This window comes from Melospiza melodia, chromosome 4 (assembly GCF_035770615.1).
Source record: "Melospiza melodia melodia isolate bMelMel2 chromosome 4, bMelMel2.pri, whole genome shotgun sequence".
NCBI classification, from domain to species: Eukaryota; Metazoa; Chordata; class Aves; order Passeriformes; family Passerellidae; genus Melospiza; species Melospiza melodia.
The window spans coordinates 10,517,342-10,531,153 of NC_086197.1; the positions used below are offsets into that span (position 1 = coordinate 10,517,342).

General features: G+C 44.4%; 1 protein-coding gene across 3 annotated transcripts in view; it reads right to left on the minus strand.

Annotated features, from left to right (window-relative positions):
• Positions 1 to 13,812, minus strand: part of LOC134417073 (chromatin remodeling regulator CECR2) — a 92,277-nt gene that overhangs the window by 33,893 nt on the left and 44,572 nt on the right. The window contains exon 2 of one of the 3 annotated variants that reach the window (XM_063153833.1): positions 9,715 to 9,809. The exons of the other annotated variants lie outside the window; for them this stretch is intronic. The gene's annotated coding sequence lies outside the window, so the exon portion shown is untranslated. The remainder of the gene's footprint in view (positions 1 to 9,714; positions 9,810 to 13,812) is intronic. 3 annotated transcript variants of the gene reach the window in all.

The window sequence follows — 13,812 nt, forward strand, 5'->3', positions numbered from 1 at the left end:
CATTAGATGAACAGAAAAGATTATTTACTTTGAATGCATAGAACGGACAGACAATTCAAGACAATTTTAAAAGCTGTCTTGTCCCTTAACTACATCTGCATAAATGCAATAAATTAAGAGTGATGATGCTATTCTCCATGGGCATTGCTGTTTTTGACTCAGGGTGACCATGTTCACACCAAATGTGTGTTTAAACACACCTGCCCAGCTTTGCTGACACACTAACCCCACAGATACTCTGTACTTCACAGTTTATTCAATCTTACCTTTAGGGCACTGTCCTGAAACCATTAGTCAAAGGGTGCAGGAACAAATCAGTGGCATTCAATGTGATATACAGTCCATGAAAACAGCAAGGGTAGCTTTAAATTGCAAAAGGAAAACAGCTCTGTAATCAGTCACTGACATGCATTATCAACCATCATGTTGAAACTTGCACTACAGCTCCAGCACAGAGAAAGGCTTGAAAATAGAGACCTCAGTTCCTTGAGAAATGGCTGAAATTGGAAAATACTGCATCTAGAAATATACAGGAACTTCCTGTACAGAAAACTCCTGGTGAGAGGGTTCCTCAGACATCCTGCCTGTCTGAATGGGAAGAAAGCTGCAATGTCTGTCAAGAAGAGGTTTCTGCTTCTTTGGTGGGGGTAGCACTGAACAGTTCAGCAACCAAACAGGAGACAAGCTGAGTGGCCCCAGAAGGGTCAGCTGCTCTTTTCCTGCCTTGAGGAACCTGTTGAGCCATGTGAGCCCAAGAAAGAGGCAATATCAGTTATGAAAGCTTTCCCCAGCAAGGGAAGCACAGCAGGCACTACAACAGGGTAGTTCATGTCTGATGCCATCACATTTTACATCTGAGGTGCAAAGGACCAAGGGAAGAAGTTACCTCACACCATCAACCATGATAAATTAAGAACAGAACTGAAAATGCCTATCACACCTAAAAAGCTTTGCTGTCAAGCTGTGATTCTACAAGAGCACACAAGGGAGATGTCTAAGTGCAGGCCATCTCCTGCCATGTGATGACATTGATCTTGGTTGGGGAAGGCCAGGGAAAATGGCTTTCATTAAGCAATGAATTCCCTGGCATGCTGGTGAATAGGCTTGGAGAGCTGAGCAGAGCTGGAGCCCAACATTTCCCTATCCAATGACATCTATCACAACAGTTAGAGCATAATATATATTCCAGGAATATGAATTTTTCCCTCAGAGCATGCTCAGAACAAGAGACAAGAATCTCCAAGACCCCGAGGTACAGAGAACTCTGTCATGTTCAAAATCAGAAAGTGAGTGACAGAGACCAGTGGCCAAGGCAGAATGGCAGGAGGCAGAAGAGAGGTCCTGAGCCTCAGAGTGTGCTAAAGGCACAAATAAACACTGGTACCAAAGGATGGGAAGAAAATGGCAAAGAGATGTCTTCTTGACAGGTTCTGATGTCAATGGTACTGGTGCACAAGAAGAGGTGCACCAGTAAGACTGAAGGAACAATGCTTCAGTGTGGAGCACAGCTGGTCCCCTGGTGAAGCTAAGATCACCAAGAGAAGATTAAACCATGCTGATGCCAAACTGGAGATTTTACAGGCACATCAGCAGGCTGGATGACACCAACAGCGTTAATATTATCAGTAAATGATGCCACTTTTTGGATGTGACACAAAACCAAAGAACCTGGGTTCTCCAGAGAGCAGTACAGTAAAGTAAATCCACAACAGCAGCTCCTAGGGTTGGTTTTGGAGCTCAAAAAGCAAATCCTGAACACAAAACCACCTGACTTGGACATTTCTGCAAACACCTTAGGAAATGCAAGATACCTTTCTCCCTAATAGGTGGATTGGAAGCCAGACTTTTGTCAGCCTTGTAAAGAAAGTCAAAGGCAGAAGGGTCCCCTGGCAGCTGAATTCAGTGAAATGCTGAATCTGAAAGGCTCTGGCCAGCAGGTGAACATCCTCCAGTCCCCACATGGATGGATGCCCCCCAGCACCCCTCAGGAATTCGGAGTGCTGCATTCTTTTCCCATTTCTTCCCCAAGGCTTATCAGACACCGAGGATGGGAATGGCTCACAGGCATAGGGATCACACAGCCAGGACAGCTTGAAGCCCGGGGGCTTCTGCATTGCTGGTGTGTCAAGTACCTTGGGCTTTGAATAACAAAGGGCAATCTCTTGAAGGATCCAAACAAAAAGAGCCAGTGTCAGAACTATTAACTAACCCAAAAACTAGCTACATGTTGTTTGATAGGAAAAAAAAAAGGGAGCAAGAGAGATCTGAGTGCTCAAAAAGGAATTAACAAGTTCCTTTGGGGAAGATGACTGGGGGGATTTGGGTAACAGTGGTGGGGGGTGAGGGACACCTGTGTTCCTGCACACACAGCCAGCACACACTGCTCTGAGCTGGAAAAGTGCAGGGAGGGATGCTGATGGCCACACAGACAAATGAAGGCTGAGAACAGCTGCTGCACTCCCTGCTCTTGCCACACGCTGCTTCATGTGCATGTTTTTGATTTTTAAAGCATGGAATTTTTTTGTTCCTTGTTTAGTGTCCTGTTCTGTGTGACCTCAACAATTAACCACACAAGGTGTGCCCCAACAAGAAGCCACTCTGGACATGAAGAAATGAAGCCACAGTACTCTCAAACCACAGTACTCTCTGTCTCAGGAGGGATAAGCACAGTCTTCTGGATGGTCCAGAATAAACAAATGTGTCTACAGCCCAAATTTCACCTTGTGATTGAACAGCAAGGGCTTTGGTTTTTCTGCAATGACAATTCACTTCTCCCATCGATGACCTTCACCTGCATCTAGCCAAGCTTCAATATGCACTTGCCAATTTTAATCCACATGCTTCTTTCTTTCTTTCCACGGCTGTTATTTGATTCTTTCGAGAAGCTCCTTGGGGGCTGGAGCTGATTAACTTACAAAAGACCCAAATACATCTCCTATATTCTGAAGGAGCAAATAGGAATGGGGCTTACATGCTCCACATTGAGACTGGAAGAGGATCATTACTTACTATTCATTCCTGGATCCTTGAAGAACAAGTGAAGCCAGCTTAAGGCTGCATTGTTCATTCCTAGTGCCCATCAACAGAAAGCATGCTCCCAATTCATTGCCACAAGGAAAGACAACAGCAGTGCTGTGCCATAAGCACTTGTGATTGTTTGGGGGCTGCAGAGAGGACCTTAGGGTATTACAGTGATGATGAGCACTGTGGGGAAGAAGCTGGAGTTATTGTCTTGATGATGATGATGGGGAAATAGGACACATGTCTGTATTACAGCACAAATCCATATGAAACAAGCCCTTATGTGCCTTACTGCTCATAGAAAAATACACTTAATGTCAGAGAAGAGTCCCCTGTGAGGCACAAAATACCTAGTGTGGGGCTGCCTTGAAGCAAATAAGCTTAGCAAATTCATTTCTTAGAACCAGCCCCACACATTATAAGTTTCTGGAGACCATGGATAAACCCAAGTTTTTACAGATAAATAGGTCCTAAAGAAGTCCCTTTTGGGATTTGTTTCAGTGCAGGTCTTTCATCTTCTTTTCTCTAAAGTTTAAACCACTAAATTGGTTGAGGCAGAAATAAACTGAGGAAGGCTGGAAGGTAAAATGGGAGAAAAAGTAAAAGCAAAGATGACTTAGAACAGAGACTGACGTGACACACCACATCATCACAGTGGCCTAGCAGCTGGCCAGCAGCTATTCCAGCTGTTCAAGCCCACTGAGGCTAAAAGGCTCCAAAAAAATTACTTCAGATCTTCTCCAATATTCACCCTTGGACTACACATTGGTTTCTGAACTTGGATGAGGTGCTGGGAAGTGACCTGCAAAACCAACTGTGCTGGAGCAAAACTCCTGCACCAGTGTTTTGGAGCATCACTGCAAGCCTCAAGGGTGAGGGCAAAGGTTTCACATCGGGGGAACTTCACACCCCATCCGTCTCTCTACCCAATTCTTTGCCTTGTTCCTTGAAAGAAGAAGATATTTTCATTTGCCTTCTCAGTTTCTTTTTTCATCGTTGCTTTCTTCCTCCTCTCCAGAGTACTTGGTTTGCAACATCAAGAAGTTATAAATACAGCTGTCCCTTTCATATTTCATGCTCTGACATGGGCACAATGACATCACTGCAGTCTCCAAGACCCTTTGCTGACTGTTCCATGTTCCTCCTTTGAAGTTTAGCCACCTATTCCTCTCTGTCAATGTTTTGCATAACTCCCTCTCCCCAGCAATCCAATCTGTTTGTCTCTCATCCATCTGCCCTGACAATAACAGCACAGCTTTTCCTCTTTTTCTTTCACCGTTTTCAGTCCTTATTCTCCACCACTACCCATGGAATAGCACTTCCAGAATATGCTACCAACTTTTCTTCAAATTCTTCTTTAAAGATTCATTTTATCCATCTGAGAATCAAAGACATTTACTTAGCTTTAGTTATATTTCAACTCTATAATTTTATTCCACCGTGCTTCTCATTAATCTCTGAATGACCGTGTTATTTTACTGCTGTAATCTCATCCTTCCTTTGCCAACACCTGCCAGCTGCTTCATTTTCACTTTTTACCCTTTAAAAGGCTCACCTTGCATGGCTTGGCTATTACTATAATAAATATTAAAATTAGATTCAAGATGAGCAGTGCAGCCACTTCATCTCCCTTGCCCCCTTCACGGTATCTCCTGTGCTGAGGATACCAGGCTGATTCCAGAGGCCATCCACCAATATCCATGATGTATGCAAGGCAGCACTTGTTAAAAGTCAGACTGTAAATAATGCTGATCTTGTTGATATTCACTTGGCATTCATGAATATGACTCTGAGTTAGTGAGGTGCTTTGTGGCCAGGCATGGAAGTAGTTGTTAAAATCAAGGTCACTGGTGCAAGAGCCAGCTGCTAAAACTCCTTCCAAAGGTGGTGGGCACCAGGTCTGCTGTGCCTGAGCTCAGGCTGGCTGCCCCAGAGGTCATGGCAAGGACCGAAGTGGTGAATTCATTCAGCTCAGTCTCAGTACCTTGGCTTAGCTCTCTCCACAGCCCAGCTCACACAGTATCCATGAGACTGAAATCTCACCTCTGCTTTGCCATTCCTTGACCAGCCACCTTATCCCCCAACCAGACTGACTAACAGCACTTCTGGAAGGACACAGCCCATGTAGGCACATGCACAAGAGTGATTTCAAGATGCTAAGCTCTCTTTTACCAAAATATGAGACCTAGGGCAACCCCCAAAGCACCTGTAAGGACACAGTCTGCACAGAATAAAGGACAAGGCTGGACAAAAGTGACAAAGCAGAAGGAAGAAGCAAAATATCCAGAGCTATTAAACACTGTCCTCAGAAACAGGTATTGCTCCTCAGTAGGTTAGAAGATTTCAGATTATCTCTCTCTTTCTGATAAAAGCTCAAATAAGTGATTACAGAACAAGTGTTAGAAAATACACAGAACAGACACAGTGTCCTTGACTGGCAACTCAGCAGGTAGGAAATACAGCTCTCAGATGCCATACTGGGAGTGTTCTCAATGCCACCACTAGGGATAGGACAGAAATAATTTAAACAATTGTGGGGAAGGGAGGAGGAGTTAAGAAATGTCCTCTTATTATCCTTATTAGAACAAACCAGGAGCAAACTACAAGCCAAAGACACCAAGGATAGTTTAGGGATCCTAAAAGAACTTAAGGTAGTTGCAAAACCAATGGTCCCCTTGGGAAGAAAAAAATTCCAATGCATTTGGTAAGAAATAAGAAGAAAAAAACAACTGAGATTCCTAAGGAAGCAAATCCCCTTTTATGGCACAGAAGTTAAAAAGAGTTTTCAGCTACACTGATGGACCAATCCCCTGAAGTGTAAAAAAAGAAAATAATCTCATGGGGCATAGGGGAAAAAAAAGCAAGAGATATTGTTTTTCTTCCTCCTCACATTCTGGCCTTTTTGCATGTTGAAAAAATAAAACATAAGAAAAAGCAGCAAAGTTTTTTTTTGAGACAAAGTAGCAGCATACAAAATGCCTCCCAATAAGAAACAAACAGTTACTAAAACTTTTTATGCCATCACATTAGCAAAAACAGCAAAAGTGCAATAATAGACCATTGGAGAATGAGTTTCACCCAAAGAGAAGCTGAACAGCAGGAGCTTTTCTGGAATATTTTAGTTGAGCGTACACATCCATGTCACACCATCACTTCTTACTTAAAAACAGCTGCAGAAGGCTCCTGCTGCGGCCGCTGCCGCTAGCTGAAGCTCTGATCTTCCTGTCTTCATACAAGTCATCAAGCCACATTTCCTGCTGGAATTAAAGTGGCAGCCCCTAGGGACTATGCAGCTACCCAATTTATACCACAGAGAATCTGAAGCAAGCACCAGGATTTTTTTCAAACTGCTTTTTTTTTTTTTTTTTTGCAACTCTTGAATTCTAATAAGAGTTTTTCTGGGCATTTGCCTTTTGAAGCAATTAAAAGAAAACACAGACATTTTCAGACCTGTGCAAAAGAGCTGGGAGCAGGAAAAACCTGTGGGCAATCTCAATGGCATCAAACCAAAGCATGCCTTGGATACCTATTGCACCCTTAGTACTCTCATACAGATGGTATATGGATACTATGAGGGGTATTTATAAAACAACAAAAGCTGCAGATCATGACACACAAGTATTTTGTCTCAGTAAAAACAGCAGAACAACAGGGAAACTCTCCTGGCCAAGTGCTCAAACTACCTGATACAGGCAAGGACAGCTACAGGGTCATTGCTAAAGATGCAGAAATGCAGGAAACTAGTTTTTGTTCTGTACTTCCACAGTACTTAACACAGCAAGAACCAGGTCAATTGAGTGTTCCTAACAGCTATGATAGGTTATGATAAATAAGACTTAGGAGAAGATCACATAGCATTCCATTAAGCAGTCTCTGTAGTTAAACACAGATATCCATAACTCAAAGAAAGTCTTATGTTACCAGACAATGCTCCTTAGACATCAAGCAGGGTAAAAAGCAGTCTCTCTTCTATGTGATTCTTTTTTTTTTAAAGTCTGTCATAAATAATATCAAAATCAAGGCAAAGTTGCTTTACTTCAAAACCAGAAGACTACAAAAGTAATAATCTCTTTTTTTTTTCCAAAGAATGGAAAGCAAATCAAACTACAGCATGTTAAATTGAGCATTAGAAGGGCTCTCAGCCACTTCCAAAATTACTTGAGAGCACAATATAATTAGCAGAGGTATGTGACAGTTTTATACCCCTCTATGATGCATGATTAAAGCCAGGCAGCCCAGTCCTGTGCACCGTCAAAACAGATGTGACAAGAGCTGCAAGCTGCTCCCAGACAGACTGTGAGAAAGCATAGGCAGATAACATTTTGGCCATCAAAGATGTAAGACCCGACACAAAACTAATTAAACCTCAAAACCCCTCAGAGAGGTAGGAAAAGTGAGGTTTATGAAGCATCCCGTGCTTGAGCTGCCGTGCCCCAGCCTGAGAGCAGGCATGGGAACAAGCCCCTGCCTTTCTCTCTGAGGTGCAACAAGGAACAGAAATTTACAGCCTTGGTAGGAACAGCCACAGCCTCAGCACGAGGATGCAGGGCACAAATGCCTGGAGAGATGCTGCAGTAACACCACCAGGATGATCTGTGACACTGCTGATTCTTCCCACCCAAGACTGATACCTCTTATCTGTCTGCAGCAGAGAAGAATGGAGTCCTGGGCCACTGTGAAAAGCCAAGTCTAAACCCCACACAAATCCTGTGCCACATTTGCATGGCTTTGTCTGCTGAGCACTCAAAATATCAATGAGAGGCTCAGCTTCCTACCACTAACTGCAGAAAAACAAGGTACAGGAGGGAAGCTGTGCATCAGCCGAGGCCTATGCCTCCTGAACTGGGGTTAGAGGGGAAAAAGGTGTTGCAAGGAAACATGTAAGGAATATGGATAATTTAAAGTGTGAAACAGTGTGGCAAGTTTGCTTCTGAAAAGTGTATCCAAACCATCACTTTTATTCTTATTTATCTTCAGATTTTCATACTTAGACTGCATCTTAATGCTTCTTCCTTCATGACATCCCTCTGCATACAGCATCTTTCCCTCTTGTTTCCAGGTAGCCTTTCCCACTGCTTCCTCTGCAGTGCTTCAGAGCTCATCTCTTCTCTTTAACATCCCAGCAGTTTCAGGCAGTTTTCCTGATACATCCCTTAAGCCATTCCCACCACACTGCTCCTGCTGTGTCCTCTTCCCCATCTCCTCTGCAGAAATTTCTTTCCTCATTATCCCCATGTTCACAAGGTAACCCCCTTCCACAGGAGGCTGCAGAAATGGTGCAGCTGGTTTCTCCTTCAGGCACCTCAGGCCCTCCCCAGCATGACTGACAGGGTGACAGACAGACAACTTGCCAGTGTCCAACACTCACCCATGATTCATCCCTGAATTTTCTTAGTTAAAAGTTGCAAATGGGGAGGCAATTACACAGTGCAATCACTCTTAGATCTGGAGAGTTTTGGAGAACCTCACAACCTCACAAAATTAATGAACTTTATAAAAGACAAATCTTCCACTGCTGCTACAAGGGTAAGCTGGTTCAGGTGGGCAAAACACTCAAGCCTCTACTTTCTGATGGCTTTGGTATGAAGAAATAAACTTGCTGCATGCTTACAAGCAGGTATATATTCCTCTGTGGCTATTTTGATGAATAAGATACACATGACTGCAGACCCTTTACAATCAATCATTTGGAGATAGTAAAAGCAGGGCAAAAAAATAAAAAAGGTGCCTGATTCAGCTCCTGATACCCACTGATGCTGAATGTCTATGCAGCAATGAAAGAGAACTTAATTAAGTGGCATATGCATATATAAATCAGCTAAATAAATTTTGTTGGACATAATCAGTTAATTAGAAATAGAGCTTTCAATACAAGCACCTATGGTTCTGCCTATGCACTGGCCTGAGCCTCCCCACAACAGGGGGATCTTAGGGAGCAGGACTGCTTCCAAGCAACTGCATGTGTTGCCAAGCTGTCTTTGTCCCCACAATTATGCTTTGCTATTAACATGATTCACAAAAGAACAAATAAAACACACTGCAACAAGCCTTTCCTATCACTGGAAGCACATTTTGCTGTGCCAGTGGCAGTCCTCTAAAGAATGATGCTCTGCAGATGTCTCCATTTGGGAGGCTGCTTTAGTGGACACTGACAAAGTGTCTCTGGATGTCAAAACCTCAAGAGAGCATGTCAAATCACTCTCCAACATCCTGCAGCTGAAGTGATTCCAATACTTTTATTTCTAAGAAAATAATCATTGCTGTCCTTATGTAAAGCAAATGGGATCTTTCATGCAAGCGAGGTGTGTGCAGAGCAGCAAGTTTTATGCTATGCAATACATACAAATATGCTGAAAACATATGTGATGACTTAATATCACTAATTTGACCAAACAGAGTGCAGAGCATAACAGCAGATGTGAATGTTCACTGTGAGTGCCACAGCAGAGCATCAAACATTCCCTTTTTGCACGGCATCCGAACAAAGGGCTTTGCTTAACGGCTCTGTACAATTAAAAGCCTCCAACTCAACCCAAGAGAACCCGAATTCCCTTTCACTCCGTGAAGCATCTGGCCTGATTGCTGTGGCTGCTGATCACTGCCATGTCATCACTTGGAGCCGTGAAACATCCCGCCACCGTGTTAATTAGCTCCCCTTGCAAAGTGCTTGAGCCATACAGAGAGGTTACTCACGTGATGTCTCTGCGCTGATAGCAACCTTGAAGAAGGCAAGCGATCAGGTCGCTGATAAACTCCACATCATCCCCGTGAAGAGCAGCTTCCAGTTCCTAATGAGCAGAAAGGAGAGAAGAAATAAAAAATTCCAACCATTAAAGTAATTCCTTAAAATTTCCTGCTAGCTCATCTGGACCAAAATCACCCAAACAGCCTCATGTATGTGTACAGAGCAGAGCACACATGGGGTGAACTGACCTTCCTCATCATTAAAAATACTGCTTCTGCTACCTCTTCATCGCAAGAGTTTATGGGAAGACCTTGAAAGGTTTTTACTGAATGTCACTCTCCAGCCAGAAGACTAATGCTTTTGTCTGGGTGCAGAAAAATAGGGTTCAGTGGGGTTGAGATACACTACAGCCTAATAAGAAAGGCATGATTTCTCTCGTGTTCACCTGATGGACAGGAATCAACAGTTTCATTCTTCTGCTTTCCCTCCACTCACTGAGGCTGGTGAGCTCAATTTAAAAGATGTGCTCAGAAGGCAGGGCACTAAAAGCCACTTACAACCCAGAAGTAGCAGTTTCAGATGGATTGCCAGAAATGGCTGAAAGCTAGCAAGCAAATGCCTCAAAGAAAAGGCATTTTGATTATTTAGCTTATTTCTTATTCAGCTCCTTTTTTTCCCCAACTCCAGTAAGAGAGAAAGGATGGAGGGATGTCAGACTTTGTGACCCAAAATCTCAATCCTCGATGGAGAATAGCATCGGTTATTCTAGCACAGTGGAGTTCACAAAGATGTGATGCAGAAATTGATCCACAAAAAGGATAAACTCCTGAAATTTACTTATTATGAATTTTGCACATATTGTAAGAAATATCTTCTTTTCAGCTAACAGTTTCAAGCTTTGTTTTCCAAATATCATTTGGTTAATAGCCGTTTTATTTGTATGCCAGAAAATTATTCACAGTAAGAAAAATCCACTTTCTCTAAGACTTATCATCACTAGCATACAGCATTTAACATGATTTAATATGGATAAACAATATAGGCAGAGTAAGCTATTCTTTTTCGGTTTCAGAGTAAATAATGGATTGAATACAAATTCCTACTTGAATGTTACTCAACAGACTGTTACACAAATAGCTAAGCTAATGGCTACAGAATAAAGGTTAATGGCCAGAGAATAAAGGATAAACGTTTTGGCACTTACCCAATAAAGAAGAGAAAGTGCTTTTTTTATTAGACTGCAGTAACTGCAGTAATAAAATTATTGATAACAGATTGCCGCTTAAACGCCGCTTGTAGATTTTTATTGGAAATATATTAATGGCATATTTTCATTACCAACACTGCTCTTATTTACCTCTTGTGCAACATGCAAAGTGCATTAGGAGTGGAAGCCTGACACCTGCCCTGTGAAGAATGCACTAAACACATCTATTACACGTGGGAACTGGAGCTAAGGAAAGGGCAGCAAGCAGCCACAGCCTGATGTCCCTGCCACAGAGATGGGGAAAGGACCAGGAATCACTGTTCCTTGCCTCTAGATGAGCACCCTGCTTAATGAAAATTAACACAAAATCTGCAGTTGCTGCTTGCCATGCCTTGGACAGAGTGATAGTATTGTTGTATAAATAGTAATCATGTTATATAAACAGTAATTACAGAGTGAATTCACTGACAATCATGGAATGTCCCGAGCTGGAAGGGACCCACAAGGACTGAGTCCTGCTCCTGGCCCTGGCCCTGATAAGTGGCTAGTATTTTAGAAGTGTTGACTTACTTTATTTGTAAAATATTTTAGTGGACATATGCCTTCTATAAATATCCCTGGAGGAGAGGGAAGCAGGGAGGACCTAAAGCACATGATATGCTAAACCATCCCAGGTGTGTTACCACATTACCACAATAAACCTGCAGCTTGTGAAAAATGACATGTCAGAACCCAGAATGATGGGCAGGGGGAGAGTGAGTCTCCAGGATGCCTCCCTGCATTCAGCCTCTCCCTCATCCACATACACTTGTTCATTAAAGCTGTCAGTCAGCAGTCTGCCCCTGCTAGGATGTGACAGCCTTTTGTATGAGGAATATTTAAACTGCTTCCCGTGAGCCTTTTCAGCCTGCTGTTTGACTAACACTCCTTCAGCAGTGGCCACAAGTGCCTCAGATAGCCCCTATCTGCAGCCATTGTTTTCCAGGCCTGAGGGTGACCTTTACATTTTTGGAGCTGGCAGGTCACCCCAGGAGCAGGGGGGCATTCCTGGGGCACTGGGCAAGATGCAATCCCTGGGCAGGGACTTAAACACCTGGATGGGGCTGTTCCCCCTGTTTGTCCTCCTGCTTTCTCCCTCCCAGAAGGGTGCTCCTTGTCCTTGTCTCCATGGCAGGTGCAGCACAAATTTTGGGGACCCAGACCCAGATGGATCTCACAGCCTGGGCATGCAGACCAATGTGGGGCTGGGTGCAGAGTGCCAGTGCCATGCTGGGTTCAGGGGCTCTGGAACAAGCCAAGATTCATCAGCACACACAGCATGAGGCCAGTGAAAGCCCATCCCTGGCAGGTGTGAGGTTTTCAATGCTTCTGTAGAAAGACACCTGCCCCATGCTCCCAATGCCATGGGTGCTTCCTTGGAGCCCATCCTGATCTGCTCCCTGCCAACAGTAGCACTCAGTGCCAGAATAATTACAGTAAAGGCACAGTCTAAGCATTACTGTGATTATTTATCTTGGGAAAAGGTTACTGACATTGTCCTGTAATGTTTCTGTCTACATTTCAACTATTGTTGCTTGTGACAGAAGGGTAGGAGCAGTGAGAGGAACCTGATGAATGAACACAGGGACTGAGCAATGAACCCAGGGCTGGGTCCATCAGCCCTGTTTATCTGAATGCCATCATTTTCTATCCCACTGGATTCTCCAGCTTCCAGTCCCAAAACACCCAAATTCTAGACTCCTCCCACACACTCAGTGCTGTGGGAAGGACAGACAGACTAGGAGGATGTGATGCAAATCTGAACATTTCAGGAACACAAACAGTATCCTTTCAGGATTTCACCTAATGCTTCAGCCCACATTTAGCAGGAGGATTTTTCCAGCCTTGTCCCTCCAACAAGGGACAGCCAGCAAAGCAGCACACTGCTCAAGCAGCACATCTACACAGAGGCAGATGAATTGATGCCAGGAGAAAGAAGCCACTAAAACCCCCCTGGTCCTAAGGGCAGACCCTGCCTCAGTCACCCATCCCCACACTCCTCCAGCCTGGCCAGGACGAGCAGCTCAGCTTCCTCCCCGCCACCATCCTCCCCACGCCTCCAATCCTTTTGTTTTTCCTCTTTTCTCTTTGAGCACTGAGCTGTGAGCACAGAAATCTGAACCTTGCCAAAACGCTTTGGGGACAGCACAGAAAGGAAACAGAAGAGGCAGCAAATCAGCAGAGGAAAAGGGGGGGACACACATCTCCTCCTCCTCTAGCTGGAGAGAGCAACAGACAGGAGAAAAGCAGGATTCTCCCCCTCTCCAGCTGGCGTCACACCTCATTAGGGAAAAGCCTGTTTAACGTCTTTCCCTCCCCCCAGCCCGGTACTAAATCCCCCCTGAGTCAGGCAGGGACTGTTGGGAAGAGGCAATTGCCAGAGCAGGGCTGGGAGCAAGGGTGACCACCCTTCCCAGGAGGAGCACTGGCCCAAAGCAGGGCCAGCAGGGCGGGTGAGAGGCACCATCCTGTCCGTCCCCACTCCCTGGGAGAGGGCTGGGTGCCCCACACCCAGCACTGGGGCAGGGATGGGTAACCCCACCAGCTGGGGCCTGAAACAAATGCTGCTTTGGATGCCTTTTTGATATCTGCCCGGATTTTTGAGTCAACCTTCCCAATGAAAGTAAACAAATGAGTTCACAACAGCAATGCCACTGTCACCAAGCTGGCATGGGGTGACCACAGGGCTGCTGCACATGCTTTTTTTTGAGCTGTGGAAAGCAGCCAGCCAGCCTCCAGCTCCTGCTCCAGCAAGCTGACTGTGCAAAGGGCAGCTCACAAAGCTCAGGGACTTTGTTTCAGAAGAGAGACTCCTCCAAACCTGCCAGAGCCCAGTGTGAGCAGGCTGGGTGCTGAGGAA